The sequence below is a fragment of the Nomascus leucogenys genome, chromosome X (genome assembly GCF_006542625.1).
Source record: "Nomascus leucogenys isolate Asia chromosome X, Asia_NLE_v1, whole genome shotgun sequence".
NCBI classification, from domain to species: domain Eukaryota; kingdom Metazoa; phylum Chordata; class Mammalia; order Primates; family Hylobatidae; genus Nomascus; species Nomascus leucogenys.
In genome coordinates this window covers 111,317,505-111,339,337 of record NC_044406.1, presented here as the reverse complement: position 1 = coordinate 111,339,337, position 21,833 = coordinate 111,317,505, and the positions used below count along the sequence as shown (strand labels likewise).

The 21,833-nt window shown below is 38.8% G+C and overlaps 1 protein-coding gene and 1 pseudogene across 4 annotated transcripts in view; both read left to right on the top strand.

The window, feature by feature from the left end:
• The window catches only part of TENM1 (teneurin transmembrane protein 1), an 832,777-nt gene that overhangs the window by 13,240 nt on the left and 797,704 nt on the right, over positions 1-21,833 (top strand). For 3 of the 4 annotated variants that reach the window (XM_030807128.1, XM_030807125.1, XM_030807126.1), the window contains exon 2: positions 9,388-9,454. The gene's annotated coding sequence lies outside the window, so the exon portion shown is untranslated. Of the gene's footprint in view, positions 1-9,387; positions 9,455-9,720; positions 10,388-21,833 lie in introns of all 4 variants that reach the window. The other variant, XM_030807127.1, reaches the window with a different exon arrangement.
• On the top strand, positions 2,166-4,198 carry LOC100601370 (annotated as a pseudogene).

Sequence of the window (21,833 nt, the reverse complement as noted above, 5' to 3'; positions counted from 1 at the left end):
TCTGTTCTGTTCCATTGATCTACGTCTCTGTTGTGGTACCAGTACCATGCTGTTTTGGTTACTATAGCCTTGTAGTATAGTTTGAAGTCACAGGATGATCATTTTAAAACTTAAACAAGATCTTATGATATGTCTGCTCTCTGGCTTCCAAAGGTTGACTTCTCATCACACTTTAAAAAACTTGAAAAATTTTAAACATCTTTACAATGGCCTACAAGGCTTTACATGATTTGGTCACTATTTATTGGACTTCATGTCTTACTATGTCCCCCCTCAAACATTGCTCATAACGTTCTAGCCATATTGCCCTTTGATTTTTTCTTTAAACATGCCATGCATTCTTTTTTTTTTTTTTTTTTTAATCTCAGGGCCTTGTGCCTTCTTTTTTATCTGTCTGAAATGATTTTTCTCCAAGGTTTCTGCAGACTTTACTTTTGTTTTAAAATAAAGAACAGAGGTTTATTTTCTCACAGTTTTGGAGGCTGGGAAGTCCAAGATTAAGGCACTGACATTCAGTGTGGGAGGCAGTTACTCCTTCTGCTTCCAAGATGGTGCCTTTTTGCTGTGTCCTCCAGAGGGAAGTACCCTGTGTCCTCACATGGTGGAAGTTGAAAGGGCCAAAAAAAAAAAAAAAAAAAAAAAAAAAAAAAAAAAAAAAACTAGCTTATTCCCTGTACGTCTTTTATAAATTACCAATCCATTCATGTCTTAATCACTTCCCAAAAGGTCCCGCTTCTTAATACTGTTGCATTGGGCATTAAGTTTAAACATGAATATTGGAGGGGACATAAACAATCAAACAATAGAAGTATATGATAGATCCTTTTTGACTCAGGATCACACTACCGTAATAATGTCACCAAACAAGGTGAATGGAATATTCTAGCATTACAAGTAATAATAATAACTAACACATATAGAATGCTTCCTAGGCAAAGCACTGTCCTAAGGACTTTATATGTATTAACCCATTTAATTTTCATTCAGACCTCTCCAGGTTTACTTTCTTACTTCATTTAGATATTTGATCAAATGTTCCTTCATCATAGTGGCCTACTCTGACCATCCTATGTAATGAACTTTATTGTCCTTCATTTTCTATGCCTTTATCAGCTTCTATTTTTCTTTATATTACTCGTCATTAACTGGTATCATACTGTATTTTTATCTTATCCACTTTTCTAGAATATTAGTTCCTTGAGAGCATGAACTTTGTTTCTTTTTTGCTCACTGCTATATCCATATCACCTAGCACAGTGCCTGATACATAGTAGGTGATTAATAAATATTGGTTGAGTAAATGAATGTCTAATAAGGACATGATGAAATATTAGTTGGTGTAGATTTGGCAGTTTGTTGCAAAAGCCTTAATAATGTTCTTACCAATAATCCTACTTCTGGGACTTTGTCCTAAATAAATAATATGAAATAAAGAAAAAACTTCATTTACAAAGATTTTCACCAAGCATTATTTGTGATAATAGAAAATATGAAGGAACCCAAATGTTCAACAAGGCAAATGCTATGTGATTTATGATACATCTAGACAAGGCAATACATAATGGCCATTAAAAAAAGATGTTTACAAATATATTATGATAAAAGGAAAATGTTTGTGTTATACTACCAAATGATAAACCAAGGTGTAAAATTATATGTATCCAATATGTAAGAAAGAACAAAGACTTGAAAAAGAGATACAAAAGTGCTAAAAATGATTATTTCTGATTGAAAAAGGTGGGTAATAGGTTATTTTTTCCTTTATTATCTGTATTTTCCAAATTTTCTGTAATTAGACTTATAACTTTTATCAGACACAGTGTATTTACAAAACAAAGAAAAACATTAAAAAAATATTGCCATATGAGAAATGAGGTTTGGGAATAAATAACAAAGAGAATAAACCCATTTTTCTTGAGAGATGTTGCTGGAGGGAGAGGAATATGTCAGTTTTAGCCAAGACCAACTATTCTCTGACTTTATTTTGAAGAGGACTACAGAAGGGAAAATAATCGAGATCCACTGATCCAATCTGGTCTTCACTCACTAGAGAACCAAAGAGGGCAGAACTTACCCTGCTAGGATTTGAACAGGATGTTCAAGGGAAATTGCACAAATTAAGTCTTCTTCATATTGCTGTGGAAAGCACTAGCAATTTGCTTCATGTAAAACAGAAGTGATTACTCACTATATTTTTTCATGTCATGTAGTAAAAACAATTAAGTGAAGTTAGACTATAGATTACTTGGCTATTCAGCCACAGTCACCTCTAATGGAAAAGAAGAAAAATAGCACTGACAAGTTTTGGCAGGTCTCATCATTAGAAATGCCTATATTGCCAGAAAGAAAAGAAGCTTCAGCCAATAATGTAAACCGAGAAGTTCTCTAGGCCTTGAGGAAGAGAGTGACAATACAGAGTGTTGCAGCATTAATTGTCTGAGAGCACTGATCATTGTAATGGGAAAACTGTCTCTTTTATTAACACAATTATTTTCTACAAAGTCTTTGAGTAAATGTCCCATTAGAAAAATTGCATTAGGAGTTTCAAAGCATATATAGTGATGTAAAGATATACTCATTAATAAAATAAAGTGTGACCTATATGCCACCCAAAGTCCCTTGAAAATAGAAATAGCATTAATGTAGGTATTAAAATTATAGTATAATTAGGTAATTATTTTTAAAAAGTAAAAATTTGTGAGGAAGGCGGAAGTAGCTTCGCTAGGAAAACTCCCGGCGTGGAGATGGCGCGAGCTGGTCACGGAGCAGCGGTGCCCAGGGTGCAGGCAGGTCCTGGGAGTCCCCGGCAGCAAGCGCAGCCGCTGGAGAAGCAGCGCCCAGCCCCGTGGCCCGGGCTTCGCAGCGAAGAGAAGAAGAAAGTGAACTGCAAGCCCAAGAACCAGGACGAACAGGAGATCCCTTTCCGGCTCCAGGAGATTATGAGGAGCCGCCAGGAGATGAAAAACCCGATCAGTAACAAGAAAAGGAAGAAAGCAGCCCAGGTGACCTTCAGAAAGACATTGGAGAAGGAAGCAAAGGGAGCGGAGCCTGACATCGCCGTCCCCAAGTTCAAACAGAGGAAGGGGAGTCCGACGGGGCCTATATCCAGCGCATGCAGCAAGAGGCCCAGCACTTGCTATTCCTCAGCAAGAACCAGGCCATCCGGCAGCCAGAGGTGCAGGCAGCTCCCAAGGAGAAGTCTGAGCAGAAAAAAGCAAAAAAAAAGTGTTCCAGAAGCGGTGACTAGATAAAGTCCGACGGAAAAAGGAGGAAAAGGCAGCAGACAGGCTGGAGCAGGAGCTGCTCCGAGACACGGTGAAGTTTGGTCAGGTTGTCCTGCAGCCCCCAGAGCTGACTGCCAGGCCCCAGAGGAGTGTAAGCAAGGACCAGCCTGGCAGGAGATCGCAGATGCTGAGGATGCTTCTGAGGCCCAGGCGGTGTGTCCCAGCCTCTGACCGCCTGCCTGGCCCGCCAGCGGATTGTGGGGGAGGAGGGAGAGCGGGCCGTGCAGGCCTACAGAGTGTTGAAGCGGCCGCGGCGGTGGCTGCACGGGGAGCAACCCCACCTCACTTCCCGGAAGAAGCCAGAGCCGCAGCTGTGACGGAGAGACACCTGGGGCCTGGCCACGCTCCGGGAAAACTGGCACCAGGAGCTGCCACACCTGGGTAGGAGAGAGGCAGGCCATGCCAGCAGTGTTGGGTGAGGCCTCCAGCTACTTGTTCACACGTTGGGCACTAGTGGGTCCACATCTTACAGGGGGTGAGTGCCCGACGGACTAGGGCCAAGGCCTGGTTGACAGATGGCCTGTGGGGCCCCGTGTCACTCACAGCTCCATCTCTTTGTTTTGAACGTCCATTCTGAGTCTCTGCCCAGGTACACCTTAGGAAGGGCTGGATCCCTGTCCCTGAACACCAACTACTGAGACAGCTGATGAGGCTGGCTCGGTGTGTGATGGCGTGTGTGTGTGACAGTGTGTGACGGAGGCCCCCGGGAGTGCACAGCGCACATCAGGCAGAGCAGGCCACGGGCAGGGAAGACGCATCGGGGCAGGGCCACTGGGCACATCTGGACCACCTGGGAGGGCTCTGCAGGGGACCGTGACTACAGGCCAGTTGTGAGTGGTCCCCTGCAGAGGCTGCCCACCCAAGGGTTGGTTGGGGTGAAACGTGATGACAACACATACACTTAAGAAGGTGGGAACCGGGGGCCGGGTGCGGTGGCTCACACCTGTAATGCCAGCACTTTGGGCAGCCAAGGCGAGTGGATCACCTGAGGTCAGGAGTTCGAACCAGCCTGGCCAACATGGTGAAACCGCATCTCTACTAAAAATGAACGAAAAAAAAAAACAACAGTGGGAACAGAGTTGTCACTTACCTAACAGGGCTCTGAGAGAGCAGGGAGGCCCAAAGTGGCTGGAGAAGGTAAAGGAAAAATCCTGTCTTGGGCTCGGGGTCACAGAGTGGGGCCCAGGGGGAGTTCCTGCTGAAGGCAGGGCCTTGCCAGGCTTCAGTCTCCATCCAGTGCCAAAGGAGGAAATGCCCAGGCTGTCAGCATTTCCAGATGAGAGCAGAAGGGAGAGGCTTAAACCCAAGTCACACGTCCAGCAATGGAGTCCGACAGCCCAGCACCATCTGGGAACTGAGGAGCGCCTCTGCCCGGCCCCCACACCCTGTGGAAAGTGAGGAGCGTCTCTGCCCGGCCACCGCCCTGTCTGGGAAGTGAGGAGCGCCTCTGCCAGGCCACCCGTCTGGGAAGTGAGGAGTGTCTCTGCCTGGCCACCCCGTCTGGGAAGTGAAGAGCGTCTCTGCCTGGCCACCCCGTCTGGGAAGCCAGGAGCGCCTCTGCCGGCCGCCGCCCTGTCTGGGAAGTGAGGAGCGCCTCTGCCAGCCACCCCGTCTGGGAAGTGAGGAGTGTCTCTGCCTGGCCACCCCGTCTGGGAAGTGAAGAGCGTCTCTGCCTGGCCACCCCGTCTGGGAAGCCAGGAGCGCCTCTGCCCGGCCGCCGCCCTGTCTGGGAAGTGAGGAGCGTCTCTGCCCGGCGCTGTGCAACCTTCCAAGTGTGAAGTGACAGCCTTGTGTGTGATCTTTTCTGTCTTCCCCAAGTTTGCACTTTCGACATTAAAGTTTACTTTTTAGTTAAAAGTTTAAAAAAAAAAGTAAAAAATTGTACCATTTTCTAAACTAATAGAAATCATACTTTTAACATCTATTTGAGAAAGATATCTATCCATACACATGTATGCATATTCACATTATGTGCATATTCATATATACATATATTTTTTGATGTCAACATCTTGAACCTGGCTTTTAGGCCCTTCTTCTGCTCACCTCCAATTTATGCATTTTATCTCCATAGCCAATCTCTGCTGATAGTTTTGTTTTAAGAGGCTGAGAACTGAAGGAAGTAGAATATTATTATCTATGTAGGAAGAAACAACAGGCAGTGGTGCTAATTAAGGTCTGGGTTAGATGATCTCTTAATGAGCTGTCCAGGTTTAGACATAGGGCTCTGCTTGCAGGGTCTAGCCTATCTCCAAAACCAATAGTCAGTCCTGTGAGATGTATTTTATATTTGTTTAATAGTTTCTGCTGTTTTTGCCTCTGGTATGCATTATTTGGCTGAGTTCAGTGATGGTCCTGTCAAACATTCTAATTTCTTTTTCTTAAACGGTAGTTAGCCCACATTCAGTATTAAGACAGTGAACAGTTTCTTTTTTGGGAATGAATTCTTGAGTGGAATAGAGAGATAAAGGGTGAGGGAAGTTGTACATGTTGGGAATTGTTAAGTGATGGCAAGTAACCTGTGGTATCTGACATAGATCAATGTATTAACTGGCCTTCTCTAGTCATAAATGGGGTGACACACTCCTAAAGGAGCCAGCTTGAAAACAATGGAGAAGTGAGCAGAGAAGAGCTATATCATTTTGAAGCCCTTTGTTTTTCCCCAGTCTTCTGTTTATCTCACCAAGGCAAAATGCTACATATAGGGCAGTTTATTTTTTAAAGCATTTTTTGCTAGCCTCCTTGCAGAATCAGCCTGATGTATATGAAGCCAATTTCTACAGACTTGCTCTGGTATATGCAGCACAAGAGCCAGAAATATTTTTTTGTAGTCTGGATCTAAGTACTTTCTGAAATGTCTTCCCTTGAAAGATTCTAACTTAGCACTATTCTGGAACCACATGAACATCTGAGCAGAACTACATCTTTTTTGAGCAACATTAACAGTGATGAAAAATGCACATCAGGCAGTTAGATTGCAACTAATCAAGAGCACGACTTCAGCCTAGTATGAATGATTTATATATAGTGCATTGGATATGGAGATCATAGTAATAATATGATACCCTGTTGTCATTATAAGGTCACCTTGGTGATCTTTGCAAGATAGTTGTAAGGTGACAATGATGTTATTGACCTACGTTTTCAATGTGGCATTTAAGTATTGTCTTCTGTCTTGATTTACTGGTAAAATTTTTAAATTGTTCACTCTTACTACTGAGATTTTTCCTCAAATATAAAAATAATAGGTTTTGGGATTACTTCATTAATAAATTGGGACCATAAGGTTAATTAAGTGCCAATCATAAAATATTGGAATGTTAAATTTTGAAGTTTCTTTTTTCTTCTGCTTTAATTTACACACTGCCTTTTCTTTTCTTTTCTTTTCTTTTCTTTTCTTTTCTTTTCTTTCCTTTGTTCTTTTTTTAGACAAGGTCTCGCTCTGTCATCCAGCCTGGAGTGGATAACACTCCAGCTCACTGCAGCCTCAACCTTACAGCTCACTGCAGCCTCACTGCAGCCTCAACCTTCCAGGCTCAAATGATCCTTCCACCTCAGCCTCCAAATTAGCAGAGACTACAGGCACACAGCACAATGCCTGGCTAATATTTTTATTTTTATTGTAGAGACAGGCTTTCACTCTGTTGCCCAGGCTGGTCTCGAACTTCTGTACTCAAGTGATCCTCTCCCCTCGGCCTCCCAAAATGCTCGGATTACAGGCGTGAGCCACCCTGTGTGGCCCACACTGCCTTTTCTAAAATGGATTTTTGAAGAATTAAAAACGTATAATAACTTTCTATATATGAGTAATATGTGTTTATTATAGGAAAGTTAGAAAATACGGATACACAGAAAGAAGAAAATCATATATAATTTACATACGTATATATCTAAGCTCAACTCACATTGTGGTTACTTTATAATGTGCTTATTTAAATAAATATTTTTGAACATATTTCTATGTGAATAAAATATATTAGATATGTGCATACACACAGACATATATATATATATACACATACACACACATAAACACACAGACCTACACACAGAAAGAGAGAGAGAGACAAAGACAAAGAGAGACAGAGTTGAAAAAAAACACCAAAAAATGAAAAGAAAAATATATAGTCCCCTTTCCCCCATCTCTTCCAGAATGTCATTTAGAAGCAGCAAATTAAAGACATACATAGAAATTATATGAAGTGACCATTAACATCTAACAGTTCCCATATTATGTTTAATGGCTGCTTAGTAATCCATCACATAAATCAATCCTTGATTTATTTAACCAGACTCCAATTATTGGATATTTAGGCAATTTCCAATATTTATTACTATAAAAACATCATGAAAAATTCTTATACATACCTCTCTGTATATATCTCTGATAACTCCTTTTGAAATGTTTAAATGTAAAATAACTTGATCACAAGGAAGACATATTTTTAAGGGTTTTGGTACCTACTGAAAAGTTGCCCTCCATAAATATTGCACCAGTTTTACATTACTAATAAATGACTTTTTTCTTTTTTTTTTTTTTTTTTGAGACAGAGTCTTGCCCTGTTGCCCAGGCTGGAGCGCAATGGCGCAAGGTCAGCTCACTGCAACCTCCGCCTCCCTGATTCAAGCAATTCTCTGCCTCAGCCTCCCGAGTAGCTGGGATTACAGGCACTCACCACCATGCCCAGCTAATTTTTGTCTTTTTAATACAGGCCGGGTTTTACCATCTTGGCCAGGCTTGTCTTGAACTCTTGACCTTGTGATCCACCCGCCTCAGCCTCTCAAAGCGCTGGGATTACAGGCGTGAGCCACCGCACCTGCCATGAATGACTTTTTATAAGATCATATGTTAAAAATCCATGTGACTTCATACTGGGTATATATAAATCAGAGGAAGAAGTGTATCTCTCAAGTGGAGTAAAATTAGTAGGGATCATTATATAATAGCACAGCTCCTTCCTTAGCACCAAGCATGGCACATGGGAGACTATCTTAGTCTATTTGTCATGCCATAAAGGAATGCCTGAGGCTGTGTAATTTATAAAGAAAGGAGGTTTATTTGGGTCACAGTTCTGCAGGCGGTAAAGAAACATGGCAAGAGAATCCACTTCTGGTGAAGACTCAGGAAGCTTCCAATCATGTCAGAAGGTGAAGGGGAGCCAGCATATTCAGAGATTAAATGATGAGAGAGAGAGAGAGAGCACGCGAGAGCGCCAGGCTTTTTTTTTTTTTTTTTTCAACCAGCATTTCTCATGGGAACTAAGAGTGAGAACTTACTTGCATGATAAGGGCACCAAGCTATTCATGAAAGATCTACTCCCATGATCTAAACACCTCATACCAGGCCCCACCTCCAGCATTAAGGATCAAATCTCAACATGTGACTTGGCAGGGCCAAACCAACCATATCCAAACCATAGTGGAGACACATTTTATAGTCAGCTTTATACCTGTTGAATAAAAGATGCCATGTGGGACGTTGGTAAAAGGACTGAACCAAAAGTGAGGGGACATGCATTCTAATCCTGGCTCTGCCACTAACCACATATGTGAGTTTGCAAAAGCCATTTAACCTCTCTGGGCCTTAGTTTCCTAATCTTACAACAGAGTTGTTTGAGAAACAGATGAAATACATATATGAATTTTTTTATAAATTGTAAAGGACAATTTTAATGTAAGAAATTAGGACTACTATAAATTGTTTACACTAGTGGAAACTCCTTGAAACTGTGGGCATTTCATCTCAAAATGACTGGTATGTTGAGTGGAAATTGAAAAAAAGGAAATTGAATAGTGTTCAGTTGGGAGAGTCTATGTGGAATGGGTGAGAATTTCATACTCCTCCAGGTATACTCTTCTATAATTAAGAAATTCTTTGTTAGAAGCATAATTAATATAATTAGTTGAAATTTCAAGTAGACCTTTTAAAAAATGGACCCCTTTATCTCTTGTAAATTGCACAATGAATATTCTTATATTCACAACCCTCATCTCCACTTCCAACCCTACCCCACATGTATCTCTTCCATTTTTTCATATAAGGACTGCTTTGGATTTGCATGCACATATGTTTGAAGGATAATTTGGCCTAATTTGTTTACAGGAATTACAAGGGTGACCTTTATTCCGCTGTCTCCTTTTTGATTCCCATAACTTCTGGACCTATCAAGGTATGTGCATTTTACACCAAATTTTACTTTGAGAATTGAACACATAGCTACATAATGTGAAAAGAATGGAATGTTTTGGTGATATAGTCAGTTATATTTATTGCACGTCATGTAAATGAAATGCATTGTTTTAAAATTTTTAAAGTCTATTTGTCCATTTTATAGATAAGCTTGTGTCTGTACCTCATAATTTTTAGTCTTTGCAAAAACAAATATGCAGGCTGTCTTACATGTCTGAATAATTCTGTGACCTTTTCCACATACAGCTACTAAAATCAGGAGTCTTCTTGACTAATGGGAACATCTGCAGAGTGTGTAGGAACAGCAGTAGCCAGAGAAGATGTTTGCAAAACTATTTAGTAGTTCTTACTGACTACAAATAAATATTTCTCCATATCAGTGGAACAGATATTTCCATTCAGAAAATTTTACTGGCATAAATATTTGCCTCCTGAAATGAATGTTTTGATTCTTTAGTAAAGTCTCATGTAAAATATTTGTATTTACACAGGTATTGCATTCATTTGTTTACCCTTCCATTATAACTTCTCTTCATCTACCCATCTATCCATCTATATGTCCAATAAACGGCTATTGAGCAACTTTGGGGCAAAAGTTATTGTGCCTTTTTTTGTGGTAAATGTGCCAATGTAGGTATAATTCAAATGGAGCATTGAGAGTGTTTGCTTCTCTATAGTCAGTCCACTGTTAGGTGGACTACGTGAGAAAATGTGGCAAGATGAAGGATCTCCCTCATTGGTTTTAATTTTTATTAAAATATTGGTCAATATTCAGTCCTTAGTAACTAAGGCATAGAAAGCATTGATTTTTTTTCCCTTTGCTACCTATATCTTGCAGTGCTATGCATCATTACTCAAATGTGAATTCTCATTTCAAGCTGTAAAAAAGTCAAAAGGATGATCTGAATTTGTGGTAAGTCTTTGGCATCACTTGATACTTTCTTTAAGAGTATGTAAAAAAGAAATCTGCAAACTCTCAGAATTTGCATGGCCCTTCTAAAAATATAACACAAATATCTCGTAAAGGGTTTCATTAATCGGGCTCCAATTATTGGATGTTAGTCTGTATCAGAAATTTAAAACGGATTTGTCAGTTTTGACTATACATGTAGTTCTATTAGCCTTTCTTTCAGAGGTACTGTCTTTAAGGGAATACTATTGCCAAAAAGTTCAGATTACTATAGGAAAAAAACAAGATCACAAAATAAAATGACATTAAAAGATAAACTTACTTAAAAAGTTAAGTCAAGATTTTTGTATATAATGTCATTTGTGAAAATAATTTTTTTAATTTGGTAATTGTGAGTCTGCCAGTTGTGCAATACTAATTGCAAAGTATTTTTCACACTAGGAAAGTTTAAATGTGTGGAAAATGTTAGTTTTACTAAGCTAATGTGAATGAATGGATCAGAATGGAGAGGAAAATGCCTGACAGACCCAAAGAATGCGCACTTATAAAAATAATTGGCACTAAATATTTAAAAGTTTCAGAGAGCAGCTAGTTTCCCTCTTTTAGAAAGACAACATGACATAGTAGAAAAGTCCTTGTTTGTCAATCAGAAAGCCTGGGCTCTACTCTCAGTCTTATATTAGTAATACGTTTCTCATCAGGTCACTTCTTCACTCTGAGCATCGGTTTTCTCAAGTCTATTATAAAAACTTTGGGCTGAACAACTCCAACTGTCTTTCTGTTCAAACATTGTATGATTTTTAGAAAATTCAGGGCTGTTCTCAGATATGCAATATGGAATCAAGATTAGCGATTAAATTGAAATACACACGCCATTTAGAAGATTGCTCCTTGTTAAGTGGTTTAGTGAGTTGGTAATAGTATATTTTTCCTTGATTTAAAGCAATTGTGTATTCTAACGCCACTATCACTCACTCACTCCACGCGTACTAGTACTGGCGTTATAATAAACAGTTTCAAGCTGAAGTTTAGCTAGTAGTCTTGAGTCTTCCCCCTCGATAAAAATGCTTAACTTTGGGATGCTGCTGTGCTTCTTCTCTGTCAGTCTGTTGGAGTTCAGCAAACTATGTTTTCACCTTCTTGCATGATGGTCGTTCAAGGTCAAGCATCTCTCTGTACCTTGAAACCATCCAAGTGTGTAACCTGATGACTTCAGACTCCAATGCTTTCAATCTGGCACCTTTCATGAGCATTGAGTTCATATTAAAACATTTAAAATATATTCTCCTTCATCTACATATCACAGCAGTAACAACTTGGGCACAGGACAGTGCCTGAGAACAAATAACCACTTGGAGTTAATGATCTGAGGGGCAGCTGAAGGACCATTGACTCTTCCTAGTCAGTTCTTTGTCCCTATAAAATGCCTACTTCTGAGGTGCCGAGCCTTCAATAATTTTTCTGTCTCACATCAGATTAAGTAGTGACCATAAATAATAGCATTTAATACATAATAATGAGATGTGGCAATGCAATAAAATATCAACAATTCTAGTACTATATTAACATGGCTATTCTGATGAAACCAAAAGAATGAGCAGTAAATGAAGTTCATGAATCATAATATTTTAGAAGAGACTTTCCCCTTATTGATTTGAAATGAGATATAAGAAAGAATTCATTTGGTTTAGGGGAGCAGTTCCCTTTCTTTTGCTCTGTATTCCACTGATGAATGATCTAATTTAGAAATAATAAAAAATGCCTCTGACGTCTATTTTAAATTGATTTTTAAATAGTGTATGTTCAGCTTTTTCCCCTCTTTTTTAGCAGTAGATTCATTTTTCAAGATATGTACAGCTCTGAACTAAGTTACAAATACAACTCTACAAATGTTCTTTTCCAGAAGAAGCACTTTTTATTTATTTATTACTGTGACAAACATTTATAAGTCTCTACAGTGTGCCAGGCATAGTGCTAGGGGCTGGGGAAACAAAAAGTAATATGGAACGTAGTCCTCACTCATAAGCTCATAGTAGAGAGTTGGGGACTGTGCTATACACAGAGAAATAAAATAATCAAGTGTTGTAGGTATGGAGTTTCTATGAATTTACTTGCTCATGGCATTTTTAAAATAAGTTTAAAAGATTCATATGTCAAAATATATACTGAGTAAGGCAATGATATGTGTAATCTAAAATAGCTCTCCACTCAAATCTACAGGAATCATTGGTTATGGTGGGAGAAATGCCCCCCCGCCCCCAAAAAGATGTCTGTGTCCTAATCTCTGAAACCTGTGAATATGGCATGTCATGTGAACATGACAAAGAGGAATTAAGATTGCAAATGGAATTAAGGTTACTAATCGGCTGACCTTAAAATAGGGAGATTATCCTGGTTATCTCTGTGGGCCCAGTGTAACTACAAGCATCTTTAAAAGTGGAAGAAGAGAGCAAAAGAGAGAAAAACAGAGAGATGGGCCCATGAGAAGAACTTGGCCTGATTTTACTGGCTTTGAAAATGGAGGAAGGGGCCATGAGCCAAGGAAGGTGGATGGCCTCTAGAAAGTGGAAAAGGCAAGAACACTGATTCTTTCCTAGAGCCTCCAGGAAAGAATTCAGCCATGCCAATATCCCGATTTTAACCTATCAAAACCCACTTCAGACTTCTGACCCCTAGATCTCTAAGATAAGTCTGTGTTGTTTTATGCTGTCAATTTTGTGGTAATTTATTACAACAGCAATGGCAAACTAGTACACTGAGGTTTACTCAGTACAGAAAATGTAAGGAGAAGTCTCTAGTTATTGATCATTGATTACTGAAAGGCATTCTTCATGCTGAAATTGGTGCACAGGGTTATTTACCTAGTGACCATTTTTTCTAGATATCCATATCAGGTCCCTCCATCAGAACTACAGCGATTTGTGAGGTCCCTGAAAAACCTGACAATTCTGTCACTCCCACTCCCAATTTCAGAGAGAATTTAGTCCTCCTTCCCTCTCCTTCTGTGGACCACTTGTGCTCCCTCCTCCTATCCCCTTGTCCCATATCCCTCCACATTGATGCCTAGGATACAAGGTTTATTGATAAGTGAGAAGTAAAAAATTATCTTTTTTCTTTCATGGAACACCCGCAGCAGGAAGAATGATATAGGTACTAATATCCTAATAGGTTTACCCTGGCATGGGTTTCATGACAATCTAAATGTTGGGTATTAAGTAGAGTGTGAAAATGAAGTTTCAAGCTAGCGGCCGATTGCTCAGGGCCAGTCCTCAGATACGTTTGTTTGCAACCCAGAATGGTTTCTCTCCTCTCTACTCCTTTTCTTCCTTTTTAAAAATGCTGTAGCTTGAGTGTGTCCTCTTTAATTCTGTAGTAGAGGGTAAGTGCATATGCTTTGGGGTTTAAAACCATGAGAAGATCCAATTCGGCCACATATTGACTATACAGCTTGGGCAAGTAGATTAAGAATAATCTCTCTAAATCTCAATCTCCTAACCTCTAAGATGAGAACAATAATTATACCTCACAGAGTTGTGACGTTGAAAATGGCATGCAAATAATTCATAAAACACCTTACACAGTGCCTGGCATATAACATAGTGTATGCTCAATAAATATTAGCTATTACTTCTGCCACTATTATTGCTATAGTAAGGGCACAAAGGATGGGCAAACAATTTCATCTGGTAGGGGAATGAGAAGCAGATATCTGGAAATGCTTCGTGGAGGAGGTAATGCTGGTAATACTAGGGCCAGGCATGTGAGTGTGGACTGCTGGGGAATAGGGAATGGTAATTTGGTATTGTCAGAAGAACAAATGGTAGGGATGAGAATATGTTCTAAGCAAAAGAATAAGTGGCAGAGAAATAACAAATACCCTGGTCTCTTAGGGAAACTGCAATCAGTCTTCACAGGTAGAGGGTCATGTGGAATGTAAGCATGAGAAGAGATAAGGATAGAGAAGTATGCTGGAGACAGATACAGATGGATTTCCCTAGCCTGTATCCTACTAAGGTGCATCTCTTTTTTTTCCTGTAGGCCAGTGGTTTTCTAATGCTGCTTGTGAAATTTGAAGTTTGGTTTATTGCCCACTGAACCTCTTTCTTGCTTAAGGGCAACCCCTGAAATGGCTACCTAGGAACACTGATTATTTTATTTTATTTTATTTAAATAAATATATATTTTTTATTTTTATTTATTATTATTTTTTTAGAGATAGGGTCTCACTATGTTGCCCACGATGGTCTCAACTCCTCAAGTGATCCTCCTGCTTTGGCCTCCCAAATTGCTGGGATTACAGGCATGAGCCACCACACCTGGCGGAACATGGTTTAAAAGTCACTGCTCAGCCGAGCACAGTGGCTCACGCTTGTAATCCTAGCAGTTTGGGAGGCCAAGGCAGGAGGATCACTTGAGGTCAGGGGTTGAAAAGCAGCCTGGCCAACATGGTGAAACTCCGTCTCTACTAAAAATACAAAAAAAAATAATTAGCCAGGCGTGGTGGTGTGCACCTGTAATCCCAGCTACTTAGGAGGCTGAGGCAGGAGAAACCTGGGAGGCCGGAGGCAGAGGTTGCAGTGAGCCAAGATTGCACCACTGCACTCCAGCCAGGGAGACTGAGCAAGACTCCATCTCAAAAAAAAAAAAAAAAAAAAAAAAAGTCACTGCTTTAGGGAAGGAGGAACTAGAGAAAGACGTCAGTAATCACGTTTGTGATATACAGGGCCCACCCAGGTGGTAGTATAGAGAATGGATTGGAGGGATCATATATGAAGACGAATAAACCAGTTAGGATACTACTGCTAAAAGCTAGATAAGAGATGATGGGGGCAGATGGCAATTACCAATGGTGATAGCAATGAAGAGACAGAGTTGAACAGTGATTCTCAAACTTGAGTGTGCATCAGAATTACTTGGAAGGCTTGTTGAGAAACAAATTGCTGGATCCTACACTTGAGTTTCTGTTTCAGTTGGTCTGAGGTGGGGCCCAAGATTTTGCCTCTCTAACAAGTTCCCAGGGGATGCTGATGCCACTGGTCCAGGCACTACACTTTGAGAACCATGGGATTTGAGATATGCCATGTAGAACTGACAGGCATGGGTCACTTATTAGATATGGGCATAAGGGAAAGGTTTCTGGCTTGAAAGGCTAGTCAGATAGTGATACTATTCAGCATTACTAAAAGCAAGTTTAGGCTGAGTTGAAAAAGAAAATGTTCATAACCCTAGCAAGAGAGGGCAGCTAAAAATCTTTATTATTTTTTTTGTAGAGATGGGGTCTCACTTGGTTGCCCAGGCTGGTCTTGAAATTCTGGCCCCAAGCTGTCCTCCTGCCTCAGCCTCCCAAAAGCACCAGGATTAGCACCTGGCCTTTAAAAATCTTTAAACAAGATTTATGATCAGATCCTAGGCTTTCTTCTGGGCAGCCTGATTCTATACTTTTGTACCACTAGCTTCTCTTGCTCCCAGTTCACCCCCATTTATATGCCTTGGTGCCATTCACATTCAGGAGGTGAAAGTACAACTCTGGGAGGGGGTAGAATAATGGATTCCATTTTATACCTGTTGAGTTTGGTGAGCCAGCAGAACATCTAAGTGAGAAAACCTGAAAAAAAATAATTTAGGCATTAGTTTTTGTTTATTTGTTTTTAATTTAAAATGAGGTCATTTCCTTATTTCAGGTTGGACATTAACTCTTCTTTGTGCAAAATTGTAGTAGTCACAATATAGGTCAATTTTTTTTTTTTTAGGAGATGGGGTCTCACGCTTTCACCCAGGCTGAAGTGAATGGCACAATCATTGTTCACTGCAGCCTTGAACTCCTGGATTCAAGCAATTCTCCTGCTTTAGCCTCCTGAGTGGTTGGGACTATATACATGAGCCACCATGCCAGGCTAGAGTGAGCTATCATGTGCATATTTGCTGTCAGTCCTATAAGGATTTTTGAGTGTTAAATTTGCTCATAGCTGACAATCATCCTTTTTATAGTATAGATCAGTGAATCCAAAACATGTTTATTTTAAAATTCCCCTTGAACACCCGTGTGACCTAGCTTTCTCTACATTACTTCCTTAGCAAAAAGGAAAAATCAAAGTATGGCAGAATATCCATGTGGGTAAGTAGAGGAGAATAGGAGAGTGCCATACAGATTGACCTTTTTCTTCTTTTCTTTCTTTTTTTTTTTTTTGTAGCTTATTTCAGTAATGGTCAGATATTTCACTGAATCTATCTCTCTAAGGTTGAGAGCAGGCAAAGGAAAGATCTTAGAACAAGATAAAGTACCTACATGCAATGGTGAGGTGAGGAATAATATAGGGAATTTTGAGGAGCAGTAGAAGTGAATACTAAACAAAAAGGATTAAATTGATAGACTTGATTTTGTTGCAAGGGGGCAGTTGTACTGGTAAATCAGTCATTTTTGGCACATAGTATATCCTTACAAATATTCTAGCATATTAAAATTATCAATTTACTTGTCAGCTTGCAGTTCCACAAAGCTGTAGAATCATCTTAATATGGGGAGCAAAAATATGATAAGATGGTCAATTATAGTCATTCACTGCCAAAACTTCCTTGAAAAGATACACTTAACTGTATCATTCATTCTCCTTTGAAGGCTGCTCATCTTAGAGACTGATTATGTACTTGTAATTTGTGGATAGGACAGCCACTCATACACTTTCATCTGCAAGTCTCATAAAGAACCTTAACTTGTAGACTCGATTCAGTTTCTTGTAACATTTAGCTCTGATCTTTCGAGGAAAATACGATGCATTCCTTAGTACTTATTCTTTTATGCCAGAAAAAAATATGGAAGGAAAACAACTACAAAACTAAAAACAAAACCTTGGGGTTTTGCTACCCGTTTATAGATAAGCCATGATCTGAAATGCATCCATGTATATCAACAAAAAGTCCAACATTGGATGCTTAGGAAATGGGATCAGAGTTAATAGAAATGGCTCTTGTAGTTTCTGGGAAATCTCACTGAGAAGAAGTTATTCCTTAGGAGTGTTATTTCAGCCCCATGATATTGCTAACTTGACAGCTGAATGCAGAAATGTGTCTTTTGGGTGAGGCAAAGTCCAGCTTTTTCATAGACCTCCATTTCACCTTAATAAATTTGAAATCACTATTTCTTCAGCTTTACATATTTCCAAAGTATATTGAGAATCACTATATATACTTTTTTAAAGGTAAAGAAAAATAAAAAACAATGACAAAAATTCTGAAATATGTACAAAGGGACAATGTAATCCCATGCCTTGTGGCACCCTATCTGAAGTATCAAGGGTCTTTTCTATAGTATAGATGTTGAGCTGGTGACCTTCAAATATTGTCCTGTTTTCATTCGATGCCTGACATATGTCAGATGAAACTGTTCAACTCATATGACTTTAAATAGCTGTTTTCTGTGAATGCATCAGCTACTTATTTTGTCCCAGACTCATCTGTACTACTGCACATGAACTTTAATTTTAAAATATATACTTCAAGTGACATAGCTGAATGTCACTGTGTGTAATAGATCGCTGGTTTTGTTCTCGTCTTATTTGCAAAATGCTCACCTAGTTAAATGGTGTGGGTATAATATGTAAACCTTTAGGTGTATGATGTAAACCTTCAATAACTTAATATCAATAATACAAATTTTCAATGCCTTTCTTAATTTTGTTTAATTTTACACCTGTGTTCAAAACACCCTGATTAATGCTTTAATATTTTGTATATGGTGTATGAACACAGAATAAAAGATACACTTATGTACATGCCTGATCCAAGCTTATATCTACATACTGTAAAATGTGAGTGCCAGCTGAGTACCAGTTTGCACCAAGTTTATAGTTTTAATCATAAAAAAGTACATGAAGTTATTATTCATCTTACTGCTGAACAGTAGTTTGAAAAGGCAGAGGGAGAAGCTCTAAGAAGATCCTTTACTAATTCTAAGAAAGGCTGATTTTCAGTTAAGTACATTTTTGTAAGTCATTTTGTCATTTGGTAAACACACAATGATTATTCCTTCAGACAGATGAAATATTTATTAGAAAGATAAATGTGGAATCACAATAGTATTAAAGAATACCATGGGAGTGGGAAGCCTGTCAAGAAAGTTCTGACCCCAGGAAAAAGAAATCAGAATTGCCACAGAGAGGGACCATAGAATGAAAACTTTTTAAAAGGTTATTTCCATAAAGTCTGAGAAAATCTTGGCCTCCATTAAGATTTTTGTCACTGAGAGCCTCAACTATAAGTATGGTAACTGCTTTGTCTGCAGAATACAAAAGGAGATCTTCGCTTCATCATTATCCTGGGAGTTGAACATTCTGCTAACATTTGAATAAAAATGCCTACTTCATTACTGATGGGAACACGGAGTTCTGTGTACCAAATGATTTACAGTAGAGCTTGCTAACAGGGCTATCTTACAAATGAATGGGCTTTTTAAAGAATAATACAAGTTGTTAATGTGTATAGTATCAAATGAAATATATAATGCCCACAAATTCTAAAAAGTCTACCAAGTGAGTACTGGCTGTTAGAAAGATATAGTCCTATTATACATTTAGGTAAAATGGAAAGTGATGACGTAGAAAACAGAATTCTGATGTGTTGACAATACCATCAGTGTTTTTCCTCTAGTAAAATCTCTTAAAATGATGGAAAACAGAACTATGAAATAATCAAGCTGCAGAGGACCTTGAGAAATCATTTGCGCTAAGCTTTTGCTTTCAAACATGTGAATGTCTACATAAAGGGTAAGCAAGTCATGTTGTTAGTGCTATGAATACCAAATTCTTTATTTAGCAAATATATACAGCATTTGACTCTGTGCCAGGCACTGTGCTAAGCACTCTACAATAGTAACTGGACACATTGGTCATGGTATTGCTTTTTTCCCCCCTTCTACCCCTTTTTACCCTCCCCTTATTTTTTCTCTACACATCTTTTCCTGTTTCCTTTTTCCACTTATGTGGCCCTCCCTAGTATTGTTCCAGACTTCTTGGGGTCCTCCAGTATAATGAGGTGACTGAACTCTAGTGTAAGCCCTTTATTCTCATTGCTTTTGAGAATGTCATGGAATTCATGTCAAATTTGTTATGGGAATCAAAGTAGATTATTTTATCATTTTGCTTTCATCTCTGTGACTTGTCATTTTATGATAGAAATGAGTGTTCTCGAATAATTTGGTATCCCCATAGCATAGATTGATGGTTACTTCCAGTGTCATAATATCACTTGTTTAATAATAATATTTTTGGGTAAGACTAAAATTATCAAGAGTACTATGTATAGAATATTTTTAAAATAATACTTTCTCATAATTAAATTTCCAGTTTGCCAAACCACATGAGAATCTTCTCTTTTGCCTCATTCCTGAAAGGGTGAATATGCTTTCTTCATTTTGTATTTTCTCATCTCATTCTTGAGTTTGTGTTTTTTAATCTTATAAACTTAGTAGGTCTTTAGCAAAAACTGCTAACCTTGCTCTTTCCACTTATCTCTTGAGGACATAGATAATCTTACGTGACTGACATAGTTGTTATTTTAAATTATAGTAGACAGTTCAGTTTTCAAGCCACTCTCTTCCTTATGTAGACTTCTCTGTGTGTTGCACATTGACTTGTGTGTGTGTGCATGTGTATGATCTAGCAAGTTATGAGCAATTACTGTGTGCCAAGTACTATGCTATTCATTTTAAAGTGTTATCTCATTTAATTTTCACAATAACTTTATGAAGCTTGTACAGTTATCATCTCCAATTTGCAAGTTTAGAACACTGAGGCCAAGGGCAGTTAAAGTAATTTGAGTAACGTTACACAGTAAGTAAGTGGTAAGGCAAGTATTCAGGGTATTCAGCTACTATTCCCTTGAGTCTTCATTTGTTACTAGCTCTGTTAACAGGATAATTCTGGTTTCTTTAAATTTGATCTGTTTTCTCTTGTTGGAATGCCCACGTTTAAGACTTCTTAAGTTGAGGTATCTGAATCTTGGATTGGGCCTTTAGATATGGCAGATGAATTTTAGACTCCTGCTCAAAGAATGTTTTTATTGTGGAATACCTCAACTAAAGGATTCTAATGTGACCCCACTAAAATATGAGTCTGGTAGATATATTTTGCAGTAGAAAGGGCCACAATATCGTGAATCAGTTTAATTCCATTTTCTGGTATGCCCTAATCCTTTGTTTACCCATATCACCATTCCAAGATGAACCAATTTCTCTTTGTCTAATATCAGTGCTGTTTACTTCCCATGAAGCCTCCTTGAGTAAAGAACATGAACATTTCTTCCTGTCTTATTTTCTATTTCTTATACTCAAACTGTGAATGTACTTGAGATCCATTATTTGTTTTTCTCCCTCTACCTTTTTATCCTTGGCGATTTCGTCTACCTTTATAACCCTAACTGCTATTTCTTATATAAATAATTTTTAAAATATTTCTTATACTATGGTCTCATGTCTCCAACCTCTTGCCACACATGTACAATTGGATATTCTGCTGATAGTTGAAACTCATTGTGTTTCTAATGGTGAGCACATCATATTTCCAAGGTTGGATCCCCTGTCCAACTTCCCAGTTTCTGTTGATGATACCATCATTCTTCCAGCTACCCTTGAGGCTTTCTTTTCTTTCTTCTAGTACTTTGCTCTCCATATCTAACCAGTCATTAGGTTCCATCATTGCTTCATAATGTCCTTTATTTCCATCCTTTATTTTCTGTACCACTGCCATGAGCTTATCTCTACTTTAGACAGTTTAACATCTTGCTCATTAATCGCCCTCTAAAGCTTAGTATGTGGCCTTGCCCATAGCAGGGATTCAGAGTATTTTGGTTTTGTGATTGAGGTGCAGGTTGCCTCCTGCCTCCAGCAACAGTGAGCACTTTTGGAACCCAGCCTTTTTGAGTTTATGTTTCTTGCATGTGTGCATCCATCTCGTTGGTAGCCAGATATATACCAATATTCTTTTCAGGTGTATATATTTTTTATCAGACTCAGTGTTATATACATGTCTTTCATGAGCTACAAGAGGGAAGGGGACTGAAATTGATCCGGAATTAATGAGTTCCAATGCTTTAAAAGGACAATCAGGGCATTTTATCTAGTGGCGGTGAGACAATAAGCTCCATGGCAATGGAGACTATGTAGGCTTTAACACTGATGGATTCCCAGGACCTAGCACTATACTTAGCACTAGTAGTATTTAATGAATATATGTTGAATGAATTAATGAATAAGCACCAGTGATAGTGACAACTGTGCTGTCCCAAAAGAGGAGAACAAAAGTCTCCTGATGACTTGCCTCATTCACTTTAATATATTAAACTGGGGAGATTGCACCTAACATGCTGAGATTTTTCCACATGGCCATATATTTAAGGCAATAATTGAATCCTTAAGAAAAAATTTATGTTCATACTAAATTATATTTCTCGTGGGATA